Raw genomic sequence first — 23,884 nt, 5'->3', positions numbered from 1 at the left:
CAACTTGCGCCTCATTGGTGGCAAATGCTGTTTTGTGTCTTTGGAGTCAACTGCTGGGTTTCTTATTCATTCCGCCGTCACACATATGGACACTTAATGCAAATTGTAGTGCAGCACTGAAGGGGCAGAAAGACTGTCAACCCACCAGGAACCATCCACTGCTGTAGAAAATATGGCAATTTTACCATCATGTAATAGAGTTCTTTATACAGTTAATTCAGTTGTCCTTTGACTCCTTTTATTAAAGCTGCAAAGTTTTGTCTCTTAGAGAACATTTCCACTAACATTAAGAAAGTCTATATTTCACACAAGATATATATATATATATATAAACAATTAACTGTTGGATCCATACAAAATTTCACTGCAACCCTACAAATAACTTGATCATGTTGCCAAGATTCCTGCTGCCACATTACCTTTAGGCTGCCAATGCCAGCAAAGTTCTACTATTCAACAAATGACTACAATTACTGAGATACAAACACCAGTTCTTCATATCCTGTTCTGCAGACAGTGATATGTACAGGCACCTCCTTGTTTTTGTTTTCTTGGCCAACTTGGCTTCTCCCCCAAAATCTGAACCCCAAGGAGCCACTGGTAAGCGTCATGAAAGACATGCAGAGCGCACATTTAAGGCAGCCTTGGTTCTCCTGACCGCTTGCTCGGTTGAGATGTCAGCCAGCTTGCCGCACTTTGAAGCCTGTAATTTTGGCATAAATGGTGTTCAGCCAATTTCTGCTGGCAGGGTTCATACTGCAGCCCAGCCAGCCAGAAAGAAGAGAACTGACAAACTGACTGACCACTTAGTTTGGTAAAAGCATCATCTACTTAAAACAACCTGTAGTTCTACCCTTAATAAAAACTATCAGTCTTTCAGGACACTTCTTACATGCTTGGAACGTTCTACGACAGGTTTACAGGAAGAATGAAGTTCACAAAGCACATCTTTTTAGTTACTGGGGATCTAAGAAGCTCTGACAATGTCCTTGCTCCAAACGTCAAGGAAAGTGCCACTTTACCATAGACATCAGCTGACTCAGCAACTTTTGCTGCAACCCAATATGTATATAGACGACAATTTCTCTGAAGTTAATTCAAAGGATGGTTTTACAGAAGCTGGAATGTTGGTTGAAACAGTGCATTCGGATGGGACTACAACAAATTACAATTTAAAAACAGCATTAGTGAAGGTTACAAGTGATCTTCTTATGGCCTCGGACAGCGGACTCACCTCTGTGCTTGTACTGTTAGACCTCAGTGCTGCTTTTGATACTGTTGACCATAAAATTTTATTACAGAGATTAGAGCATGCCATAGGTATTAAAGGCACTGCGGCGGTTTGAATCATATTTATCTAATAGATTACAATTTGTTCATGTAAATGGGGAATCTTCTTCACAGAATAAGGTTAATTATGGAGTTCCACAAGGTTCTGTGCTAGGACCAATTTTATTCGCTTTATACATGCTTCCCTTAGGCAGTATTATTAGACGGCATTGCTTAAATTTTCGTTGTTACGCACATGATACCCAGCTTTATCTATCCATGAAGCCAGAGGACACACACACACCAATTAACTAAACTGCAGGATTGTCTTACAGACATAAAGACACGGATGACCTCTAATTTCCTGCTTTTAAACTCAGATAAAACTGAAGTTATTGTACTTGGCCCCACACATCTTAGAAACATGGCGTCTAACCACATCCTTACTCTGGATGGCGTTACCCTGACCTCTAGTAATACTGTGAGAAATCTTGGAGTCATTTTTGATCAGGATATGTCATTCAGTGCGCATATTAAACAAATATGTAGGACTGCTTTTTTGCATTTGCGCAATATCTCTAAAATTAGAAAGGTCTTGTCTCAGAGTGATGCTGAAAAACTAATTCATGCATTTATTTCCTCTAGGCTGGACTATTGTAATTCATTATCATCAGCTTGTCCTAAAAGTTCCCTGAAAAGCCTTCAGTTAATTCAAAATGCTGCAGCTAGAGTACTAACGGGAACTAGAAGGAGAGAGCATATCTCACCCATATTGGCCTCTCTTCATTGACTTCCTGTTAATTCTAGAATAGAATTTAAAATTCTTCTTCTTACTTATAAGGTTTGGAATAATCAGGTCCCATCTTATCTTAGGGACCTCATATCACCCCAATAGAGCGCTTCGCTCTCAGATTGCAGGCTTACTTGTAGTTCCTAGGGTTTGTAAGAGTAGAATGGGAGGCAGAGCCTTCAGCTTTCAGGCTCCTCTCCTGTGGAACCAGCTCCCAATTCAGATCAGGGAGACAGACACCCTCTCTACCTTTAAGATTAGGCTTAAAACTTTCCTTTTTGCTAAAGCTTATAGTTAGGGCTGAATCGGGTGACCCTGAACCATCCCTTAGTTATGCTGCTATAGACCTAGACTGCTGGGGGGTTCCCATGATGCACTGAGTGTTTCTTTCTCCTTTTGCTCTGTATGCACCACTCTGCATTTAATCATTAGTGATCGATCTCTGCTCCCCTCCACAGCATGTCTTTTTCCTGGTTCTCTCCCTCAGCCCCAACCAGTCCCAGCAGAAGACTGCCCCTCCCTGAGCCTGGTTCTGCTGGAGGTTTCTTCCTGTTAGAAGGGAGTTTTTCCTTCCCACTGGCGCCAAGTGCTTGCTCACAGGGGGTCGTTTTGACCGTTGGGTTTTTCCGTGATTATTGTATGGCCTTGCCTTACAATATAAAGCGCCTTGGGGCAACTGTTTGTTGTGATTTGGAGCTATATAAATAAAACTGATTGAAAACACCCACAATATACATCACCGAGAAAGATATTTACTTTACACAACCTTTTCATATGACTTCTTGTCTGATTTAACTAACTTCCTTCGACCCTGTTGTAAATAAACTTCATGCACAGGAGCAGCAAGTCGCATCTGGGACAATGCCTTGGTATCACACCACGAAACCACATTTGACCCTGGACAGCAACCATGCAGACAAACAACTGGTCTCGAAAGTAACCATCCGTCTACTGCAGCCAGATGAAGTGTTGAGGTCCCCTTGACCTCCTCCAGCTACTGGGATCCTAAACAGATACGTGCTCCATCATGCATAGACAAATATCAAAGCACATGCTCCCTCACTATGCAAAAGGTACCTATTTGATTCTACCGATGCACCCGCGCATTTGTCAAAGTCCGTCAAGCGGTACTCGAGAATCCTCCGACGCAACCACGCGCACTTGATTTGAGTCACTGCTGTGTGTCCATATCGCAAAGACAGCAAGACAGAAAGCGCCTCAAAAGCTCCAGGGTGTCCCACCATCTCAAAAGGTAACAACCCAAAGTCTATCAGCTAGTTCAACATTAACTGCATAAACATGTGACAATTAAAAACACATTCATCGCCAGGCCTTAGTCTTGAATCGAGGACTATCGCAAACCCACACACTGCGATTCTGCACTCAGGGTATCTATTGACACAGCACCGTCCGCAAGCTTAATATCCATAAACCTCACCAAGAAAAGCTCTCACAAAGCTACTAAATACCAAGTCTGCTGTCTGACTTCATGGTACAACCAACCTAGACACAAACATCTCGAGTCAGGTCTGCTTGCAAACATCTTTCTGGTCCAGTCCTAACAAACATGTTCATAATAAGCAAAACAAAGCAGTCATGTTGGATGGCCATGACTCAAACTGGTACAGTTCAACATTTAGCAAAACCAACAAACTGGACTGGGAACATAAAATATCATGTAAAGTGCAGTTAAAACTACATGTGTCATACTTTTAGATGTTTTTAATATTATTCACATGGAGCTTGTCATATTCAAAACTGTTGGTTTCATCATTGGCCCACTTTTTTTTTTTTTTTTTTTTTTTTTTTTTTTTTTAACTCAACTGACAATATGCCATTTTATAGTCCAAATGTTTTTACTGTACTACATTTATATTTCTATCTTTGTGCAAGAACTGACAGACACTATTGTGGGTTTTTCGTGGCAATGATTAAGACATTTGGCACAGAAGTTACTTGAAACTTTTTTTTGGAGTCATTTAAGCAACAGGCTGGCCATTTAGATTCAGGTTCAGCGGTGCACACTGGGAGTGTCATTTGCTGAAACTGCAGCCAAGCACTGAAACAGACTGACATCAAGCAGAACCCAGTAGTGCATGTCCACCAATATGTTGCCAGTCCAACGCGCTAAAAACTGTAATATGGCCAGACAGTCTGAGAAATACAGTGGTATTCATGCGTGTCTGTACGCCAAACGGTCTATTATTCCCCCCCCATGTGCATCCAAACATTCCTTCCGTTTGTGTGGGGGACATGCATTAATAGTCACTATAATGAAAGGAGACAGTTTCCCAGTTACTGTGGCAATGGAGCGTCACCGGAGGCAATACACGAGCTGCTATTTCTAATAAGGGACAAACTGAAACGTGTAAGAATACAATACAGAAGAAATGGACAATCTGACTTCAGAACTATGTTGGTGCAAGAATGATGAAGGGTATCATCCACCCAACCGCAGGTGATCACACAAACACACTGGACCAAACCTCTCATGTTATCGATTGGTTTTCTCAAGAACTCAAATGGATGTTGCCATGTTGGCAGTGCACAAGTCCCAGTCAACCCACAACAACATCAAGACAAAGCGTAGGCAAGGCTGGTGTGATCTGGCCAGGATAAATAAAGCCTGAACACCCCCACGTGTTCTCAAACAAGTTAAGACCAACTTCAGTTCAGGTGTTTCATGCTCACTTTAGCATGACTAGGTGGTGGTTTTCATAACAAATTACATGGGATGCACCATCAGTGGATCCAGCATGAACAAGCTACAGCTACAACGTCTATTAAATAGTAGTTACCAATGAATATAATGGTGCACATTTCTTAGAGCACAGCAAACCATACTATGTCAATGTGTTGTTTTAAGAAAATGCACTCAGACACCAACCACACTTTTTTGTACCAGGTCCTAAACAGCTTCTTAACATGGGCATCTACGGCAAGTGACTCACGTTTAGAGCTGGCCTCAAGCAGCCACAACGACCACATCTGCCACGTTTATCAGACCTGGAGGTTGGGGCTTTGTGTATACGTGCAAAGACATGGAGGCCGTGTTATTGCCGTGTGTGAAGCCACGCCTCTTTGAGCTTGAAAATTATCTCCAGAAAGACAGAACACAAAGAGCCATTTTGACACGTCACAAGAACACAGGATTCACAGACGGGCGGAGTGAGACGAAAAGGAGCGATCAAACAGACAGCGAGATTAATAAAGCGGTCGACGCTCAGATCGTTTGAGCGAGGTCACTTTGATCTGTGCACGACTCCTCGCTTTGCCATTTCATGCTTTTCTGAAGAGGTTCAGCGCACCAATTACTTCTTATGACCTTGAAGCGGTGCAGTTTAAATGTTCTTGGGAGTTTGGTCTCTGAAGACACCAGAAACAATTTGCAGCCTGTTCACTGCCATGTGATGTGCAGCATGGACACTAAAAGAGAAGGTCAGATTTTATGGTTCACGCACACGTTTGGATGTCAACTTCTAAACCCGCCACTACACATTCTGCAACTCTGCTTTCTGCTGCAGAAATGCAAAGTTACATCATGCATTTCGTATAAGGTGACACCACCTCCGTGACGAGCACCGATCGCACAAACCCAGGCGGCCTGCAGAGTCTAATGTTCCAGATCAGCGCAACTCCACTCATCAAGGCGCCGCAATGCGCAGCTGCAGGATGTGCACAGTATTATTGCACGCAAGTGTGCACCTCTGAGAACAGGGGGGAGATGGGAAGATTCATGTTGGCCAATCAGTGTGTTGCTTCGTGCAGACAAAAGTGCCCGTTTGAACCAGATGTTTACAGTTTCAGCCAATATGTGGGTGATTCTTAGACTACGGGCACTTATGTCCTTTGATCATATTGTATGAAAACCAGAAGAAAAAAAAAAAAGGGGTGGGGACATTTCACACTTTTATAGTTATCTTTACAATGAAAGCGTGTTAAGAAATTTGTCCTAGTAGTCTATGATGACTTTTTCACCTTTTTTCAGCATCATTATATGCAAATATTGCCGTTTTGTGCTTGTCCCACACCCAGACTTTTGATCTTCAATGATAAAAATGAATGGTAAAGAAACGTTTTTTCTAATGTTTTAAAATATCTCTGAATAAAATATCAGTAAAATAATCAACACATAATTGGGCTATGCAATGTCATACAACTGTTGGGATTTTTTTTCAAACAAAATGTAATTGTCCCACACTACTGCCGTAATTTCCACCACAACACTGTAATGTCCCTTTAAACAGTTTGTATGAAAGATTGAGTAGTTTCTATGGAGATAAACAGTGACATCAGAGCACATGTACATAGCGCCAAATCACAACAAACGGTTGCCCCAAGGCGCTTTATATTGTAAGGCAATGGTGTGGTGGAAATTACATTTACGAGGCCAGTAGTGCCCGTAGTTAAAGAAACACCCATGTACAAATGGGACGTGGATTCTATATCTCTACACTGCTTTTCCTCCTGATGCAGCCACCACCTCCAGGTGTATAATACAGTTACATTTTTTTATTTTCAGGCATAACACACCACAAAACTTCAGATTGATCCACTTCTGGTGCGCACTGAAGCATGACATTTGCAAGTCAGAGTTTCCGTGATAATGAGCTCATTTATCAACACGGCCTCCCTTATCTTCACACAGCAATTAGAGTTTTCAGCCTCACTGTCCGAGGGGTTAAGTAGGTTTTTCCATCTCGCTGAGTAACAGTTTTCCGAGCGGAGCCTCAGTACAAATCGTACGCATCTTGTGCAGGTAGGAGGTCGACATACTGCTCAGCATAACTTGCAAAGGGTTTTTTGCTTCTTTACCAGTTTAACATTTTTAAGAGTGGATGAAACCCAGGTGGCTGGAAGGCCATTGAGGTTGTGGCTGTGTTGTGGGTCAAACTGCCAAATGGCAACTGCATGGAAACACGTCTCAGCTGCTCTGGGGGAGAATCTGAAGTTGGGGGCTGAATGACACCTGGCCAGATGAAGGAGATTTAAAAAGGAAGAGACATCTTCACACCAATGTTCATCTTATGTCCACATAGTCCATCTCATCAGGGACGATTAACACGATTACTGTACAAAAACGCTCTCTCTCTCAAAGCCGCTGATGGTTCTGCACTCACTTAACACACCTTCAAACCACCACATCACTTCTCTATTATAAAGCTTCCAACACCCAAATTCAGACATTAAAGTTATTTGCATTAAAGTGCTTCCTGTCATTCTTCCCCCTCAGCTGCACATTATGTTGCCAAGCCAGAAAATACGCGTTGCCATTCATGACCTGATAAGCGCTGTGAGGTTTGCTGCCTTCTGACCTAAACTGTACACTAACACTTTGCACATCACAACTGAACAGAAAATCAAACCAACGTCAAGGATATCATTCAGAAATAACTACCATTTACTCTAAAGACCAGCCTTGAACCAGGAATAGGAAACCAAATGCAGGTACCTATTACAGTCTAAGAAAACAAACATTATCCCATTTAGCAGCCAAACCTAAAATATCCACTTCACTGAAAACCACCATTTATTTTGCTTTAATCGTAATGGGACAGCATTTCCCTTCCAGAACAGCCTTAACCATCAGGTTTTCTTGTGTTAAAAACAAACAACCCCCAATCATGAAGGTGGCGCAACATGGAAAAATGCTCATTTAAATAAAAAAAAAAAAAAAAAAAAAAAAAAAAGAAGGGACAGGAGCAAAATTAAAAGGAGGCAATGAGGTTTAAAACATTTCAAACTGATGAAAACAGATGACTGTTGATTTGGTACAGAAGCACCAAACTAAATGTTCAATCTTTGCACAGCAAAAATGAGCAGATAATCTTCAGCTTGTCAAATGCATCAGATGTTATGGAATGTTCAAAAACAATGTTCCTCACAGAAAGATTAAAAGGGATTTGTATATTTCTCAGTCTACGGTGCATAATATCAAATGAGTCAAGGAATTCAAATTCTACCATCTGTGATTAACAATCAGTCAGAGCACAGCACAAAGACCTGGGACAACATGGACAACCTTCAGAAAACATGACAATATGGAGTTACATTCACAAATGCCACTCAAAACTTAACTGTTCAGTAAATAAATAAAGCCTTTTGTTACAGTTTTTCTTATTTGCTGAATAATTAAACTCCACCATTCCCACTCAGTGGCCTAAACTCGCATCTTCAATCAAGTCACCCTTTTGGCAAAACCTTAAGCAGTTTATACCCTTGACAGACAATCTTTGTTAGCATCTGACAACCAGACAAATAGAAACCAATGGGTATGATCGACATTTTCAAGGAAATTTCAGAATAAATCTGCATTTTCCGTGCCGTTACATTTATTCAAACTCGCTCAAACTCTGTCCCACATTTGCACATCCATGATTTGTCAACATACAGAAGAGGATCAGACCATTTCTATAATAGACTTGAATGAATACGTTAGTCCCAGTCCAGCAATGTGAAGATAGAAAATACCATCAGTTTGTCAAGCATACTATGTCTGCCACGACACGAGATACGAGTCTGACCCTTTATTTCATAATGAACTTAAGTTAAAGATGGGAAATAATCAGGGGTGGAAGCAAGAGCTTCACACACGCTGGCATCATATTAAAGATATTAATATTAAAGACTGCTTTTAACCCACCTGCAGCGCCACTTTTACTGAGCACTTTGTGACAATTTCTAATAAAATAAAAATCAAAACAGCCATGCCAGCCACTGAAAGTAAGATTATTCAATCATTTCTGGACAAAGATGAAAGAAATCTGAAAACACTACACTGGAGTATATTCTCATATTAGCAGAATATACAACATCAAAGTGACTCATGTCACGAAACAAGTGGGGAAAAAATGATTGAAAATAGGATTTTGCTCTTACAGAACATCTCAGGATGGAAAACCTGATAGGAAACAACCTGAGGCAAATTAAAAAAGGATCAATTCAAACTTATGACAGTGAGACTTCTAATTCAATCACTACACAAATACTGTGATATTTATCACAGCAAAGCAGTCAGCCAGTAAAACTGAAGTCAATACTTTACAGAATACAGATCGACTACATTTTTTGCTTTTTCTTAGCTTGATTGAGCAATTTGTTATTTCCCCAGATGATTAATATTACACAGAATACACTTCTGAAAGCTTCCTTCACAATCCTACGTCAGCTTGTTGCACCCAAACGCTGCACAAAACAGCATTTTCTGATCACTTTAACCCAAGTTTACGTCAGCACATCATCAATTTCTATTTAATCTGACAACGCGCAATAATGCTAAGCAAGATGGTGGCTGCACCCACCATCTACTGGATTAAATAGAAATCAATGGATCAGACAAACTGGGCAGGTGCTACATGTGCATCCATCTGCCATGGACAGAAACAAACAGAGTTCATGTGTGAGGTGGTGCATGAGGAGGAAGGGCACAAGGAACCCCAAACAACAACAATTATTGATGATATTCAGCCAACTGGATCAGCAGCACTGCATCCCGCATGTCAGTGTTGGAAAATGTTGACGTTCACCGTGTTGTGCCGATACGCGAGTACTTCACCAACAATCAGCACTTCATACGGTTTTCTTTCCACCTTACAGCCCATTTCTCAATCCAATAGAGGAGTTTCTCCTCTGTGCGGAAAGTCAATGACCGAAAGCCCGACATCGGGACTACTTCAGTTTTTTCCAGTTGCTAACACACTAAAATGACACGTAGAGCTCAATTACATAAACTGACACGCCGAGACCAAAACCTGAAGTCTCCGCAACATTTTCCTGCTTTACACACATTTTGCTATTCAAAACGCACTCAACAATCTGACCAGGTCACGTTTGCCAAATCAAAATGACACTACATCACGTGCCACCTGGACAAACACCTCCATGGTTAATTGTTGCCACTTCACTCAGGAAATAAGCAGTATTTCAAAGACCACAGGTGAACACTTTTTCACTACAAAAATGGAAGCGGGAGGGTGAGAATAATATGAGATTATGCTGGTAGAAGTTCATGGCCACAGAAAACTACAACTTTCACGTGAAATTACAGAAACCTTAGTTGATCATGTCAACCGTGGGCTGACAATGTCAAAGGCTGGACAGAGTGCGGCCCAACTTCAGCCTCCATCATCTAGGCATTTAGCCTGGAGTCCATGCATGTAACCAAAACTATGTTGCGCACCCCATGTCAGTGTATCATGGGTGACACCAGTTTACTTCACAAATGTCACTTACTGTACACATTTCCTGCACAATTTACTCTACTCTGGTGGAAATATCTTTCGGCTGCATTGTCCAAGCCCTATATTTTAGTTTTTCTAAAGGACAGACAACCGTGGTGAAGGAAGGGGCCAAATGTTCACCAGGGTACACGAAACTGCCACTGTACACTCGTTTTTTCAAAAAATTCAAAGCCACATCATCCAAGACAACACCATATTCAACAAGTCAGCCTGTCCACATTGGCTCACATTCTCAAGCCAAACCAAATCAAAAATTAAACTACTTTATAAGGTGTCTTTTGACAAACACTCAAAGACACAAAGTGTAATAGGAGCCAGCTGAGGTGTTCCAGGCACGTCTATCTGGGAGGAGACCCCGGTGAAGAGATTATATCTCTACACTGGCCTGGGAACGCCTCGGGATCCCCCAGTCAGAGGTGGTCAATGTGGCACAGAAAAGCAAAGTCTGAGGAAGTCTATACCTGTTGCCCCCGGAACCCAAATCCAGAAAAGCGGTTGAAGATGAGTGAATGCTATGTATATGATCGGAACACATTGTTTGGTTTTGAACACAAGATAACTCATTTTCAGGTGATAGTTGGATTTTGATTGAAGAGTCTGGAATTTTGTGAATGTAGTTTGAATTTTTGGATTCATGTTTAAGGTTCAAAAAAAAAAAAAAAAAAAAAAAAAATGGGTGAATGTTTCAAGAAATTTATTTTAGCAATTGGGAAAAACTAACTGTCCAGAACCAGCGTAAATGTCTCTGTACTCAAAGACATCTAGGCTGGATCATTATATTGGAAACTACTGTATTGCCTGTAGGGATCCACGACTCTAGAGTGGGTAGTGTTTATAAAATAGGTAGCTGACATTTTGAAGGGTGGTAAGACATTAAGCAATGAGTTGGAATGGCATACGAGTCCAGAATGTTTTTCAACCTTTGACGTCAATTTTGGTTTCAGGAACTAAACCCTTTTATTTCCCATTATGTAATTTATGTTAATTTACCGTATTAATGTATTTTGAAATTGCTCAGGTTGTTATATACGCACTATTATTATTACTACTTCTATTTTGTCATTTGATTTTGAAATTGACCACAATGGAGGGACTAAGTGTTTATACTTTGTGTCATCCGTGTATTTACAATTCTATGCACTTACACTCACGCTTTTACTATAAAGAGGATTTACTGCCCCCTGCTGGAAAGGCATGCTCATCCAAAATGTAATTAACATTAGCTAATATTTGCAGCCTCTCCAAAACTCTAAGATCCCATCACCGTTACATTCATCCTTGACCATACCAAACGGCAATTGTCAGCTGTACTCCGTTTTGTCCGACTGAAGTTTCACACGCGCCCACACAGCTGCTGCAAGCAGGTGGTTTTAATTTGACAAACAGTGGCTGAAGACATTACAACCACTAAACATTTCACTCATCAACAGGAAATGTAAGTCACTCATGGTAATTACATCAGACCTATGGAAACTGATAAAGTACAAAAACCATAAAAACAACAACATTGTTATACTGAAAATCCACAACATTTAACTCCCATGGTGCAGTGGAGCACAGTACCCTCTTTTTTTTTTTTTCTTTTTTTTTGTGAGCTACAACTGCTAATGTCTCCACAAATATTTGTCCTATCAAGTTTCCATTTTCACAGTATTCATCCTTGGCCCAAAATATATAAGCATGCCAAATGACAAATGTCAGCTCTTCCCAGTTTTTGCTTGATCCAAGCCACACACACAAGCCACTTGGCTATTATAAGAGCCATGTATATTGTGGTCAGGTGGACTTGTATTCCAGATTGTTTTAGCCATAAGTGAACAAGACAAAAACAACCACACCATTATCAGCAACAAGTCCAAAAGGCAGGATCCATCACGGTATAGGGCTGTGCCAGTTCCCTTGCCAAGGGTAATTTACACGTCTGATGGTAGCAATAATACATAATTGTACCAGTCTAACAGTTACAAAGGGTTACAAAAAAAATAAAGTATAATAGTGTAAAGTCCATCTTCAGGCCTAGCACAGAGTCCAAGGTTTAGAGTTGGATGGGGTGATTCAAAGTCCTCAGTAGAGTCAGTTTTAGTATGCACATGCCTCTTTCAGTCTCGAGACATTACGGTTGCACCAGTACAACGTCACTGTCGGGTACCGTATCTCCCTCGTGCGGTTGTGTAGGCTGATGCGAGACTGTCAGTCTCTGTTCCAAGTTGTGGGTTGATGCTGCTTGGTCTGTGGTGCTCGACTTACAGACGCCAAGTATACGTCTCGAGCAACGGAGGTGAAAACTGTTCAATCTTTTCTCCTGGGCAGCGTATGTGGTCCATGGTTAACTGGAGTATAGGAACATGCCAAGTACACAGGCATCTTTGTTCATCATCAGGTTCTTGTTTGACCACACCCTTTTGTGGAACTTGGACAAGATCACAGAGGCTTCAGCAATTCTTGAGTTGATCTCTGGCAAGAGGCAGAGATCGGATCCCATTGTGGACCCCAGGTACTGAAACCGATCAACTGCATTTAGTTCATGGCTCCCAAGTGAGGATGTTAGAGGCTGACAGTGAGGCCAAACTCATCACAGGGATAGGTGAATCGGTCAGTCTCTGAAAGGCTTCCTCTGTGTGTGTGTGTGTCAACAAAGAAGCATAGTTGATGAAGAGGGCCTCTGATAGTGACATTCCTGACCTTGGTCTTGGCTCAGAGTCTGGTAAAGTTGAACAGCCTGCCGTTGGATCATTAAGAATATCCTAAAGAGGGTTGGGGAGAGAACACAGCCCTGCTCAACTCCACTGTTGATGGGGAGAGGCTCCGATGTGGCTCCATTGAAGCAGACCACGATGTGCATGTCCATGTGGAAAAGGCCATTTCTCATGACAAGGTCAAACACCTTCTTCAGGTCTATGAAGCCATGAAGAGCAACTGATTTTGCTCTAGAGTTTTCATATAACTTACTGACGAGATCATGTCTCGAGGTACACACGCAGTTGAGCCAGAATGACTCTGGCCAACACTTTGCCAACTATACTCAGCAGGGAGATCGCCGGTGGTCGCCTTTGTTTTTAGAGTAACGATCTTGGCATTGCGCATTTCTTGAAATACAGAGCCCTCCCTCCACCACAGGGACAGCAGTTCATGCAAGTCCTCAATGAGCACTTCTATTTTCCTCACTTGATCACCTCTGGACGAATTCAAGCTTCTCCTAAGGCTTTGCCAGTGTAGAGAGTCTGTGACCTTGCTTAGTTCTACTGTGGCCAACTCATCTAATTCACCCAAGGCAGGCAGGTGGCTCATGGCGTGGAGCAATTCTCCCAATTAAGGGGAGGTCCCGGCCTGAAGGCTGCCTGTCATCACTATGGTCTCCACTATCCACATCTGACACTCTTTTAGCTCCTGATATTTCTACAACTTATGCCCTCTGATGTTACGGTCACTTTGAATTAAACATCAGCCACAACTGCCCCTTACCAACCGCTGCTGTGTATGGTTTCACCAGCACCTTTTTGCCTGTCAAGAACATTTAATCCCACCACAACACTACAGCTCCACTATTAACCATAAGGTGGTGTTCCTCACTTGGACTTTGGTACTTCCCATCTGTATTTGGCACAGGCACTAGCCCACCAGCTTGCAGTCCCAGCTTTTATCACACTCTGCCTCTGTACACAAGACCGTGTCAGTGACTTCTTTATACAGTCTGCACAGCAAGTCCATGTTATGGTTGATAGCTGGCCCTGTAGTGGTGCCACTATCAGAGCCTCTGCTGTTGCTTCTACTCAGCTTTTCATTTGCTATTGATAAGCTTTCTTGATATCAAACACCCCTCCGCTGGCAGTATATCCCATAGAGTCTCTTCTGTCGCCACCCTTTGTCAGCCGTTTATCCAAGGGATTCGCCCGGCACTGTGTCCTCATGGACTGTCTTCATGTACTCGTGAGTGGTCCTTGCAACAGCCTGGACAATAACTAGCCACTGACACTCCATCTTCATAGATTGCAGATTTTCAGGCTGCTGGACTTTAGATGGAATCCTCTATGCACTATGAGAAATTTGTGCCTTGACATCTCTGGTTCTCTTCAAATATTCCCGTAAGGTATCTGATGACTGGCAAATTCATACATTTTGATGGGTTGGATCCAATTCCTACCACTGAGCTGACTTCAGAAAGCTTTTTGCTCTTGCTTCCTCATGGCTCCCACTGGCCTGTGGGAGACCCAGGTACTGATGACTATTGCATGTCTAAAATTCTGCTTTGTGTTACCTTCACTCACCTCATCAGGATATTCAATAATCACTCATCACAACTGTCCTGTTCAAATATCGCTGAGTTTGTGAGGTGGGTCAGCAGATCAGTGCCTCACTCTCGCTATATGATGCACGTAGGTGATGTGGCTGGACGTGACATCACTCAACTTGTGTCCATAGCCAGTCTTTGCGATGATTTGGCCAAGGGGGATTTGATCTCCCTCGAGTCCACCTCATGTCATTGCCCAGAGCCACATCAAATGCCAGAGGAACTCTTTGTATCCATGTGACCCTCAATTTGTCATCAACCTAGTCACTGGAGCTTTAATCCTATGGGTTTGTGCCCAATTCCTTTGAGGTTTTTTTTTTTGTTTGTTTTATGTGTATTACATTGTGCACCTGCTAGACTTTGTTGTAATGATGCCTGATACATGACGTACAGTTGCATACTGGTTGTTAGTTTGGCGTTGTCCCCTTGTTGGAATCTTCCATGATTAATATGTTCCTGCATTATCCAGTAAGAGCACCTGTCTAATATTATGAATTGATTGTGCTGCCATTAGCTTCTACAGCTAGCAAACACGGCTCATGTCAGGTGCTTGTACTGCCCAGCATCTCATACCTCAGTGACTTTGTTGACGTCTGCATTTATAACTACATTTTATTCTGGGAGTTGCTAAAGTGTACATCAGCCGCTGGCCATCTCTTCTGGCCCGTTGCCTCCTGCCATATGCTTGTGCCGGTGTCGCTCTGTTTCAGCTCTGAAAGGCCCTGGCCTCCACTCTGCAGTACCTTGGAGCTGTAGCCATCCATCCTCCGCTTCCCTGGTGCGTTTGCCTTTTTGCCACACCAAAAAGTCTGTTTCCAACCTACTCTACACTGAGCTATTGTTCGTAGTTCATATTTACCAAGTAACACCAACTCATTAATAGAGGACTGTTGCCAGGAGTCTGTACTTCAGTAGATTTTGCAGAAGCAGTTCTCATGCAGTTCCAGGTATTTGTAATTTCTTAAACAACGGTCTGACACGATTCTTCCAATGGCACATTTGCTGCGACTGTAGAACTCGCAGTACTGAAGCTAAACTTGTAATTACGTCTGGCACATGTTCATGTATTAAATTGTGATTAAATTATTAAATTCTGTCAGCTCAGCCTTTTAACTAGGGCATCTAAAATTCAGGATTCTCTTTTTGGCTCATCTAGATTTAATTCAGTCTTCACATGTTGCATCTTCCTTTAACTCATCCCAAACATTCAGTTTGCTCCATGCGGCATTCAATTCCATCTTTGCCTTTTCCATTCGGTGTGGTTTGTTCTGTTCTCTATATTTCCAGTTGTAATCACAACAACATTTAAGAAGAAAAAAAACAACAACAACAAAAAAAAAACAAGCGCGTGTCGAATCATGCACATTGCTGTACTGTTGTAACTGATGCATCAGTCAAGTTTCCAAGCCACTTAGTGGTGAGAAGCTTTATTGCTACAACTTCCACTCTTCAGACCTCCCCCATTAAAAAAAAAAAAAAAAAAAAAAAAAAAAAAAAAAAAAAAAAAAATCCATAGTGATGCTCTACGTTCACGTCCAGTTGAAAAAAAGTATAGGCAGTGCTTCTTTTCAGCCCACTTTGTAAAGAGTCCTTTCATCCCTCAAAATGCACTCTATAAATTCATCTCCTGCTCCTCCACTAAGAAAGCAAGTCTTCATCCCAGCTGTACGTTCCAGAAAATCTTTGACATTTCCTCATTTGATTAAAACGTATTAGTGCAAGGATAACCATTGCGTTAGAAACTAAACTTATGGGAAAGTAGGCCTCTTCATGCATGTGGTAAATCAAGACTGTTTTTGAACTGGCCCGTATCTACAACACCACAGTTCCCAATGTGCTCTTCCACTGGCAACTCATCTTATTCAAAAGAACTTTGAAAGTCAACCCACTTTCACTCTTCATTAAATCAAAGTGAGCATTAAACCAGTACCCAAGCACCTTTGCCAGCATGCTCAACCACACAACATGAGACCATTTCTACTGTTAAAAAGTAGTTAATTGGATTGCAAGTTTGTTCCCAGACTACAGACAAAGATGTCGCCTATGAGTTGGCGGATCCTCCTTTCAACATCCAAATGTAGGTCACTGAACATTTTAGTTTAATACCTATGGTGTTGTGAAGAAGACTGAAAATCCTGGAGTTTTGCAGAACTCCAACCTCTACACAGGTGCCCAGTTTGTCCATTATGACCAGACCTATTGTGGTTTCCTGAGGATTCAGCTGAAGTCTGGCAAACTATGACTGCCTCCTTGATCCTCAAGATTCACTCTGGCCAGACTTTACGCTCAAACAATTCCTCAGAAGTTTGCTGGAGGATTTACAACATTGACAACTACTGATCCAAATGTTGTGCAAGCACACCTTGAAAGTTCTTGTCCATTGGAATGGGAGTCACCAACATCCACAAGAAGAAGCATTTCACAGCCCACTGAAAACAGAGATGTCTTTGTGCATGGCTTGATGGAAATTGGACACCAAGAGCTGAGAAACTGGCCTGTGATGACAGAATGGACAAGGAGAAGCTTGTTTTTTGTTCCAAACGGGTGACTCATCCACGGTCTAGTGATCCTTCACCTACTCAAAGGAATCAAAGCACTTTGTTCATCCAAATCTACATCTCATCCAACTGCATTTATGGTGGAAGATTGTTTTGTCCTAGTAAATAAGGCTGATGATCCTTGCTGAGATGTTCAGCATCTCCAGCCCCAAATTCTCAAGTCAACTGAACCCCCAAATGTTCACGAGATCGCAAAGAATGTGAAATAGCTGAAGGCAGGGAAAGCTCCAAGGACATCATTTATCACTGCAGCCAAGCTTCTCCAGGTGGGTGGAGATGCCATTGCATTCAGTCCATTTCAATCTGGATGTCTGCCATCATCCCTAAAGACTGGAAATAAGGATTTGTCTCAATCTGGAAAGACCGACTACATGGACAGCAACAGCTATGGGAATATTACACTGCTCTGTGCTGGGAAAGGTACGTGAAACACTCAGTATTCAGTTGTAGCTAGTTTTTCCACAGCGAGTAGCACAGCCAAGAAGTCAGCCATCAACTGCTGTCTTGCTCTATGAGTACTCTGAAATCAGAGCATAAATAGTGGCTGTGCTTCTTTCCAGCACAGGTGCATGCTGTTGATTTAACTGCTACCTGGAACATTCTGATAATTCATGGGCTTCCCCAGAACTTTGTGGATATCGCCACCAGCCAGTAACTGAATGGAGGCAAAGTCTGACCAGTGAAATCTGGTTTTCCTCAGGGATGTGTTCCACTGCTACACTGTTCATTGCTTGCATGGACTGGGGGTTAGGTAAGGTTGTGTAAACTGGTGATTTTCTTTTCTTGGTGAGGAAAGGTTTACTGACTTTGGAGGATTCTGTGATCTTTGTGGAATTAACGGATCCCATCGTTAGTACACTTGAAATACTGAGAGGAATCAGCTTCTGGGTTTGCAGTTGTCCTGGATCAAGACTAATATCCAGCCTTTTCATGAGCTGGACTGCCAGAGGTATCTGTGGTTAAAGTAACCATTTGGTAAAAACATTCACTCACAACTGCACCGACATGTCTCTGGATCCTTGACCTGCCGAAGTGGATGCCTCGGAAGAGCTTATGGAGTCACGGGGTTCCTGAACAGATGTGTTTGTTGATGCTGGTATATTTTCAGGAAAACAAAGACCCAAGTCTTTAGGATTATGGTTGTTGTTTCATTGTATGGTTGTGAGATTGACACCAACCTTCAGGCAACCATTGGATGCTTTGTGCACACCAGAAGATCCTTGGGTACTACTGGAATGACTGTCAAACAAACAGGATGACTTACGGAGAGTCAAATGAGTATCCCTTTCATTGTGAGGGTGCATCAGCTTTGACATCTTGGCTATGTGGTATATTTCTCTGTGCATGATTCAGCACATAGGTGCCCAAGTGTCAAGGACCCCAATGGCTGCAGAGGCCAGGTAGATACCCATGTGTCACCTGGCTGCATGTGCCACTATAATATTTATTGCAGGCAAAATCCATCTCGCTGAGAATAATGTCTGAGCTCCATGTATAATAGAAAGCATGTGAAAGACGTTTGGCTCGACCTTGACCAAAGTGGTGGACAACTCACTTCCTCAATGCAAACTTGCCTGCTTCCATTCTTGTTTTCCCACAGCTGCAGAAAGATGTCCATGATACTGATGAAAACTGAGAAAATTGCAAAAGTTTTAGAATTTTTTTTATCAGTTATTCTGTTCTGTTTGTTGTCTACATCCATTTTTTGGTGCCTTCTTCCACTGACTGATGAGTTTGACCATGCTGGTTAGATGTTTGGCCAACATGTATGAACTTGCGCTTCCAACTTTATCAATTAAACATCCATGTTCATACATCTGCTTATCCAAAAGAGCAAGGTCGTACTTTACTACATGCCAATGGTCTCGAGCATGAACTCAAAATATAACATTTTCCACTTGTGTAGTCAGTCAGATGCTATGTGCTTTTTCCTCAACACCATCCACAAAAAAAAAAAACATTGAACTTGATTTGCAGGCCAACTCCAGAATATGACCCACAGGAAAGTTCGCCACTAGTTAGGTATAAAACTACCATAATGTCCATTCAGCTGTTTGAATGTTCTTTTATTCTTTACAGTAATGCTGGGTAGTGAGGATGTGGCATTCCTGCTGATTCAACTACTGTATGTTCCAAAGTAGTAAAACTGTACAAATATCTTCAAATCTGTGTTCTACAATCAAGTTATATAGAAAAGAGGTCAAAACACCAGCTGATTACTATGGTCTCAGACACGCGGTGCTTTTGGTGACAGGTTTAATCTATGCCCCCGCTGAGGAACAGGAAGACTGGAGGGTGAAAACCATCTGTGCTTTGGACGGACGGACGGACGGACGCACGCGCGCGCTCCAGCTATAGTCCAGTGCACATATCTAAGTTAACACGCACTTAAAGCGAAAACTTCAGCATGGACAAGACTGGCTGACAGAAAAGTGCTGCAGACAAGCAATGCATAAAAGAGACAACGCATTTTGGATTCGAGAGTGCAAAAACGTGGTTGCTTTGCACTGGTTGGTGGTGGTGATGCTTGAAAAGTTCCCCATACAGCTGTGCAGCTATAAATGACTGTTCTGTTTTAGAGCCTCGCTGCAGGTCTTCCAGGGAAAAAGACCACATATTTAGAAAAACAAAAAACAAAACAAAAACCAGCAGCTTTCTTTACAGCTATATACATCCAGCTGTTGCACACTCATTCCGTCACCAACACCAGCGGATCCAGGCCCCCTCTTGGTTTATCCAGATGCCACACTGGCTTTCATTTGTCACCGTTTCACGCTCCAATTGTTTTGGATTTTATTTTTAAAAGTACATTTTATATGACAAATTTACTTTTGATCCTTGAGTAAAGCAAATGTCAGATACTTGAAAGTTTTTACTCAATATTTTTAAGAGACTTTAAAACTTTTACCAAAGTAATTTTGAAATAAAATACTTGACATTGAAGTACTTTATACAAGACCGCTCATGTGCAAGTTTAGCTCATTTAGATAATTTACAGTGTCCATTTTGGCCGTACAACAGAGCTCAACGTCTCTTTAAGATGCACACAAACAGCTTAAGTGCTCCTCTGAAAGAGATGTGCTGCTTACACATGATGGTTTAATACATGCCTGTGCAAAGATATATTCACTTAAAGTCAATTTGAACAGATAAATACTGCACAATGCTATTTCACAAAACTATGCACATGCACATCCAGCCATATTGTGTGAAATCCATTTTTTAAACCACAGGAAACAGACCAGAGGAAACGAACAACAAGTAAAGATTGTTCTCGGTAGCCATGGATGATGAAATGGAAACAGAAGCAGTGGGGGAAGAACTTTTCCCTCACCGGAGCAGATGTAATGGAGGTCCCACAGACAACACTTTAATCCATTAACACAACACTTTTTTCACACTGATATTCCAGCAACTGCATCACATCTCACTGAGGAATAAATGGCATGTCATTTTGTTTCCCTTTTAGTGTATGACGATGAAATCATGTCTTGCACTGAAGAAAGCAAAGACTGCATTCTTGTTTTTAACCAGGTTTACTTAAAAACCCAGATACACTGCAACATCTCGTGTGTCTTTAACACAACAGAACAGTTGCAGAAAATAAGGTAACGGAAAAAAATGATTGATAAATTAGGACAAATAGGACAGAATCAAAAATGGGCACATCCTGCCTAGCTAGTTAAAGGGTCCCACTGACCTCACTCCAAAAATACATGTAGGACATTAGTCTGCTCCAACAATCTGCTTCATGGAACAAACACACATCTAATTACAGATGTTGAACTTGAAAGCACAATACGTTTGTACATCAACCAGAAAAAGCAGACTACCACATCTTCAGTCACCATTTCACATCTGTATAATGGAAAATACCGCAAAACCAGAGCAACAAAATATACCCACAAACTTGCAAAAGGACAAAACAATACCAACAAACCATGGAACGTGCCCCCATGTATGACAAGCTGACATACGGGTTCCGTAGTTTGTCATTACAAAGTCTGGGTATTTCTATAGTCAAAGATGGGTGCTTTAAAGATTGTATATGGCATATGTACACAGACAAATACTGCAACGTTACATTTTTTATGTAGTGTCGTTACTCCAACATCCAAAACAATAGTTCCTCGAGCCTCCCCAATACACACAAATATTTTCAGACAATGTGCTCTTATTCACTGCATATAGAAACAACAAAAATCAAGACTCTGCTTGCAATGGTCATATTGGATAATGGACGATGGCCATTTCTGGAAGGAACCTTCAAGAACCCTGCCCCAAATTATCTTTCTTTATTACCAAGAAGTCATTTCAATCACACAAGGTGTTCTTTACTTATGCAGCAATCAAAGTTAAGATGGCGTCCAGTCACCATACTGGATAAACTTTTTCACAAGAAAACTTCCTCTACTCTCCCACTACACCACTAAGACATTGTTTCACACAAGGTGTTTTAGTTAGTGCATAAAACAAAGTTTCCACACAGATGCCTGGACAGGATGACATAATGGTCCCAAAACTTCATTGAGCGGGACATCTGAGAAGCTCAACTGCTTCATAAGAGCTCAGTACTTTGACTCTATTTGAATGTAGTTCGCCATTTCCTCACCATTAGTTGTCTGAATATACGATTGCAGAAATTATGGCTGTTCTACTAAACCAGCTGTCAAGCTATGTGTAGGAGCTATCACAAGTTGACTCATTTTCAGCTTTTTAAGTCTAATGTCTTTTTACGTGCTGTATTTTAAACCAAAGATATCTGTTTTATGCAAATCAAGGCCAACCTGTCAGCCAGAAAGCTCCACTGAGACTTAAGAAATTACAACTCATTTAATTCTGTTAAAAAATAAAAAAAAAAATTGGAATAATTTACACCATTTCTCCTCTTTGACTGACCAAAAGCATAACTGTGGTTAATGATTGTAGACTGCTGGGGGGTTCCTATGATGCACTGTTTCTTTCTCTTTTTGCTCTGTATGCACCACTCTGCATTTAATCACTAGTGATCGATCTCTGCTCCCCTCCACAGCATGTCTTTTTCCTGGTTCTCTCCCTCAGCCCCAACCAGTCCCAGCAGAAGACTGCCCCTCCCTGAGCCTGGTTCTGCTGGAGGTTTCTTCCTGTTAAAAGGGAGTTTTTCCTTCCCACTGTAGCCAAGTGCTTGCTCACAGGGGGTCGTTTTGACCGTTGGGGTTTTACATAATTGTTGTATGGCTTTGCCTTGCAATATAAAGCGCCTTGGGGCAACTGTTTGTTGTGATTTGGCGCTATATAAAAAAAACAAAAATTGATTGAATTGAATTGATTGAATGATTCCATTTGTTTAAGAACATTCCAGCTCATCATTGTGGCAGATATAAGGGGAGATGTAGAAAGTTATCAAAGATTTCAGGCTCCATTAGTTTGTCACCTGACAGACCTACTTTGATTAAAATTTTGCAATGCTCCAATGAATACTATAGGAGTAGTGTTTTGCAGTTTTAACCCAATTACAATTCACCATGAACTGTGGATTGAAATCCTAAATTCTGACTCCAAACCAATTCTAACTTTAGTGGGTGACAAACTCTAGGACAATCAGTTTACCCTCAATTAGCAAGGCAGGCAGTACAAAAATTACAAACTTTTGTACAGAAACACTTGGAAAAAATAAACTGGAATTCAATGGAGTGCATGTTTCCACCAACTAATACCGCATAGGAACTAAGTTAGCACCTTTTCCACGAAACGTCTTCTACTTTGATATCCAAGTCTACTCATTTAATGGGAATCTTTTGCCTGCTTAGCCCTAATGTTTTAGTCATTTCATACCAATACCCTGCCTGACAACCCCACAACATGGGGGACCTAGAACCAAGTTGGGCAAATAGCCACTTGCAATGACCACAGTGTAGAATTAAACATTTTTTAATGGGACCCCAATCCTTCTTGGCTTGTACCCCACCTTCAACAAAATTTGACAGTTGCTACAAATATGAGCAATCCTGGGGACAAACCAACAACATGCACAAGTGAATAACCGCTCAGCCCCATAAAACGCATCAACTTGCCTCTAATCAAATATACATTATGTACACAGGAAGGAAGTACAACATATTCATGAATATGGTACAGAACAATATTTTTGACATCACTAACTCACAACTTGTTTACAGCCATGATGGCACCAAATGTTTTCCACAGAGATGAGAAATTCTCATTGCTACCTTCATTCGTGCAGCAAACCAGAACATGCATTCTATTATTGATCTACTTTGGTACAAACTTTAAGAATGCAAAAATGTGTAAGAATATAGGACCACATACTACTCAAGTGTGCAACTTTATTCAACTGCAACCTTTACCAGCAGTGGGAAATGCAGCCCTTATAACCACTAATGCTGCATTCAAATGTGAGAAAAACTGTCACACTGCTTGTTATAGCAGAATTACTGTCATCTGCAGCAAAACACTGTAAAAGAGGAACATTTTAACGATGTACCGCAAAAGTGTCACAAGTGCATGGATGCACCACTTTGCCAGCAATTACTGTTGGGCGATATGACCTGGAAAAACTTCACGGTAACATTATATAATTGCAGTATAAACTTTTATAAATTAGAACGCAAGTGTTTCTGAATGGTTCCCTTTGCAAAGGTAAATTGATTAAAATAAAAACATAATGCAATTTTGAACATTTACTGTGCAGATCTCAAAACAACAGCTGCAATTTGCCAGAAGAGACAAAGAAGCAAGT

General features: G+C 41.4%; 1 long non-coding RNA gene across 1 annotated transcript in view; it reads right to left on the bottom strand.

Moving 5' to 3' along the window:
• Positions 1–6,490: 6,490 nt before the first annotated feature.
• Positions 6,491–23,884, bottom strand: part of LOC117505314 — a 30,071-nt gene continuing 12,677 nt past the window's right edge. The window contains exons 2-4 of the long non-coding RNA XR_004559065.1: positions 21,804–21,811; positions 7,587–7,597; positions 6,491–6,501 (exon numbers count right to left, since the gene is read on the bottom strand). This is a non-coding gene — a long non-coding RNA (uncharacterized LOC117505314). The remainder of the gene's footprint in view (positions 6,502–7,586; positions 7,598–21,803; positions 21,812–23,884) is intronic.

The sequence above is a fragment of the Thalassophryne amazonica genome, chromosome 23 (assembly GCF_902500255.1).
Source record: "Thalassophryne amazonica chromosome 23, fThaAma1.1, whole genome shotgun sequence".
In the NCBI taxonomy this organism is placed as follows: Eukaryota; Metazoa; Chordata; class Actinopteri; order Batrachoidiformes; family Batrachoididae; genus Thalassophryne; species Thalassophryne amazonica.
The sequence above is the reverse complement of the archived record's forward strand: the minus strand, read 5'-3'. Positions and strand labels throughout refer to the sequence as shown.